Source organism: Pseudophryne corroboree, chromosome 4, assembly GCF_028390025.1.
Source record: "Pseudophryne corroboree isolate aPseCor3 chromosome 4, aPseCor3.hap2, whole genome shotgun sequence".
In the NCBI taxonomy this organism is placed as follows: Eukaryota; Metazoa; Chordata; class Amphibia; order Anura; family Myobatrachidae; genus Pseudophryne; species Pseudophryne corroboree.
Window position 1 is genome coordinate 604,951,860 of NC_086447.1, and position 4,747 is coordinate 604,956,606.

Here is a 4,747-nt window from a genome sequence, read left to right on the forward strand (position 1 = left end):
TCTCTTTTGCCCTTAATGGTAAAAAAAATACAGCAATAATTATTTAAGAAAAATAAGTGAATTTTAAAACTCCAGTTTCAGTTTAAATATTCTATATAGTTTTTCATTTATTTACAGTATTCTAACATAGGAATTAAAAAGTTGCTAATTATACGCGGTGTAATTGAAAAACTCCATAGCCTATTTGATTTTATCTCTTGATGTCTCATTGTTTATAATTGTTCTCAATGTTAATTTAGTGTTCCAGCCTTTTCTAAATTAGAATTCAGGCCCTTAATTAACACTTCTTTATGAACATCAGAAAATGACAGTATGATAAAATGTTATCTTGGCAATAAATAGTAATGTGAATCTCCCACTCTGCTCATTGATCTGTCCACCAGCAATTTCAGGTTCTGCATGGATTTACATTCAATCTCAATCTTATTCCAAGTAATTTTATAGGGAATATCAAGATGCATTTTACTGAGACAGTAAAAGAGAGAGGGTTTGTATGAGAAACACAATAAAACAACTTTTGCTTAGATAAATCCGGGGTGCTACTGAAAATCAGTATATGATTACCCCAAAACATGTCATATTATCCTGTATAAGCACTTAAAACAACAACACAGGGGTATTATCGTCATCCGCTAAACTTCTTTCAGCATAATGAATCTTCATATATGGCTTCTTTTGACATCAATGGTGAAATTTACTAAGAATAATTATTTGGTGTAATCCCAAATTGCCTCTTAATAACCCTAATCGCCCTAATTGCCAGAATGAAAATTGCAAATTTACCAAAAATCATGTTGGACTGAATCGTGTTATAAGATGGCGATAGAAACCATGTTGTATCATATTGTATCGTGCTTTGAGGTGCGATTTTAGCTGCGATAAAGCATCAATGTTTGCAGAGAAGTCTGCCGAGATCAGTGCGATCAATGCAGGCTTTTGTTTTTAAAGTAAATTAATGTGTTAATTTGAAAAAAAGAAAATGGCGAGAAGTCCCCCTTCCAAACGCACAACCAGCACCTGACTGGTTCAACAGGGGGGAAACAGCATGGGGTTCCCTTTATTTCATTGGATCAGCACCAGGCTCTTGAGCCAGTCCTGGTCCCCGAAATATGGTGGAAAAAATGCATAGGGCTTTGTGGATGGGGGGAGGGTAGGAGATGAAATGCCACAGCCAGGGGACACACTTATATTGGTATCTGAAGCATTCAGCCACCCAACTAGTCACCCCAGCCATGGAATTGCTCAGAAAAGTGAGGGCCTCCCAATATGGGGTCCCTCCTCCCAAGGATTTCCCAGGGCTAGGGTGAAGCCCAGGGTAATCCCCGGCACCCCTGGGTGGTGGGTGTCCAGTTTATAGCATTTGCAGTAAGAGTAGGAGGACTACAAGTAGCAGCATGTGGGGCATTAAGAGCCCGCTGGTACCTATAGACCCGCCTGTGAAATAAATATTTAATAAAACACATACCATAGAAAGTATGACTTTACTACATACTTGCACTCACATATATTTACCTTGCCCCTGGTGCTGCTCAGTCTACTTGCTGAATCCGCTACATGGGGGAGAGGAAAAATCAAAACTCACCTTTTCCTTGGAGATTGGTCCTCTTCTCCAGTATGTATCCAGGGTGCTTAATGTCCTGCATGCTAGTTCTTGTGGTTCTACAAATACCATCATGTGGGTGAGGCTTACTGGGACCTGCAGTCCTCCTCTAAAAGACAATATTATTCTGACTTGAACTGAAATGCTATCACCTTGGCACCAACCACCCAGGGGTGCTGGGGATAACCCTGGGCTTCAGCCCAGGCCTTGGGTGCCATGGAGAGGAGTGATCCCTGCTAGCAAGAGTCTGATGTCAGTTGTTGGAAATACAAGGGACCCCTATGCATTCCTCATATTTCCAGAACCAGAACCGGCTCAAGACCCTGGTGCTGGTTCAATGAAATATGGGGGACCTTCACAATATTTCCCCCCCATATTTCTTGTACCAGGGCGAGCTCCCATAGCCCGGTGCTGGTTATTTGCTTTTTTTACTTTACTTGACTTTAAAAACAACAACCTGCACGGATCTCACTGATCTATGCAGCCTTCACAGCAAACACGTTGCATATGTTAAAAGCATTGATTTTTTTTAATTGTGTTGTGATTTTGGTGCAATTTCACAAAAACGATTGTTAATAAATTTGCAATTTGTATTGGTGCCAATATTATTTTTCCGATGTTTGTTCCTATGGTGATTTGCTCAAAAAAATGCAAATCGACCACAATCAACCTTTAGTGAATTTCCCACAAATATAATTATCCTCCCACCGAAGTAAGCTGTTATAAATTGCTGCTGTAACTCAGTGTTTGTATTTCTAGCTGTCTCCTAGCAACTAGGATTCTGGCTGCTACATGCAGCAGCACACCTGTTTGGAATACCTGATGACTCCTGTTGGTCTGTCTCCTTTTCATTAGGGATCCTGCTCAGTGCCGCCCTGCCAGTGTTATTCCCTAATTCCTACACCTAGTGAGCTCATCACATGGTCGCTGTATCCTGTACAGTTCCAAGTATCCCAGTCTGTTCCTTTGTTCTGGTGTCCTGCCATTGTGTTCCTGTACCTTGAATCCTGCCTCAATCCTCAGTGTGCTGTCCCTGCCAGTCCTGCACCTGTGCCCTGTTGGATTCTGCCCAGTACCTGATATCCTGTGTCCGTTCCTGCTCCGTGTCCTTGTTTTGCCATAGCCCTCCAGTTACTCTTGTTTCAGGTCCTGATCCATGTCCAGGCTCTTGTCAAGTCTCTCTGAATATATCCTTCCAGCTCTGGTTCTGTCTACATCCAGCCTGTGTGTCCATGGTTACCCATTGCAGCAAAGAACATTCACTCCAGCCATGCCAATAGTTGCAGGTTTGTAACATTTCCACTACACTTGAACCTGTACTCAAGTCACAGTTTAGCCACTGTGTGTTATTACAGACTGTGGCCTAGTCACTATTCATCCAGCAAGTCTCTTTAGAATTAGGTTCATGCTGCCAGCACTCTGCGTTCAATCACAGTACACACCCAGCACCTGCTTGCTTCCCAGCAGTTAACTATTGCCTGGCTGTGCTCACCTGCACAAACACTTTGTCACGTCAGTTATCATTGTTCAATTACCAGTGCATATCCAGTCCTGCACTCTTCAGTTACCATATCTTGTCAAGCCTGTCTACAGTTACCATTCTAGTATCCAGTCTGCCTCTTGCCTTGCTAGCTGCTACTCTCCAGATTTATTACCTTGTGGTTTCCAGCCTATTGTGTGAGCCCTTGCTGCTAGACGTTTAAGCCCAGGCAGCCCCTGAGTACCAGTGTGCACTAAGGGAACAGTGGGGGCTGTTATTGGCAGAAGACCCTCTCACCAGCTCTAGGGGTCTCACACATATAGTGTTGAAGTTCCTTAACATAGGCCAACAGTTCTTAATGTGTTCAAAGTGCCATAAAACATAAAAACATATAAATAATTTTAAGAACAATGGTATGTCCTCATGTATGCCACCCTCATGCATTTTGGGATCTATATTTTATTTTTAATTGCTTAACAGCTAAAATCCTGTAATTTGCGCCAGTTTTTGTCAGTAGTTTTATTAACCACAATGACATTAATTTCCAGTCATTTCCATTGAATTTTGACCACCTCACAGCTCACAATATTGTTTTCAACAATAGTGACCAAAGGCCACAGTTGGCTGGCTAAATTAACCAAATAACTTGCATGGCTACGTCACATGTGACCGCGCTGCCCCATTGTGCCCCCAGTTTTTAATGAGGAGATCCGTTCTGCAGATGTGCAAAATATAATATTTAAATATATAAAAAAAATACTCTTAAAACAATATTACATTTTATAAAAAGTATTTTATGAACAAATTTGAAGGGAAAATTAGTCAGTTAAGTGGTTAAATGATAGAACAGCTGCGCAAACACACTGCATTTTAAAAGATTATAGCACATCTTCAAAACATAGTGGCACAGCAGTGGCAGACAAGATGACAGTTTAATAACCTACACTAGTATATGACCCCATAGAATATTTTCATTAATCAAGAACTGGATCAGTGGCCCCAGGTGAGTACATGGAAAAGGATATGGAGTATTTATGTAGTGGTAGACAAGTAAAGCATTGATTGATTGATTGATTGATTGATTGATTGATAATCAAAAAGTAAACAGAAACAATGGAGCAAATTGTTTATACCAAGAATCCAAATATGAGTTTTATAATGCAATTGTAAAGTGCAAAATTCTCAAAGTTGCAATTCATAGGCCCGAGGCCAGTACAGGGAAATGGAGATGGAGTATTTTTTTATTGGTAACCAGGTAAAACATTGATTGATTGATTGATTGATTCATTGATTCATTCATTCATTCATTCATTCATCCATTCATTCATCCATTCATTATTCTGAAATTCAAAACTATAAAGAAAAGAAAAGCAGAGACATGGAACAAAGTATAAAAAAACAAGCATCCAGATAGGGATCATTAGCACTTTTTCATCTAAAATGAGAGACCTTAAATCTATATTTCCATGCTAATATAATTAGAAGTTAATTTAATCACAAACTGATCCAAGTAGCAAATTACAGACCTCAATAGTTGGGATAATATAAGAGATGCAATCAAGGCAGTGTTACAGCCTAGTAGACCAAGTTGATAGCTCTAGGCATCAAGATTCAGGACAATACAATAGATTCAATCAAGATAAAGTCACATCCTAGTCTAAGCTGAT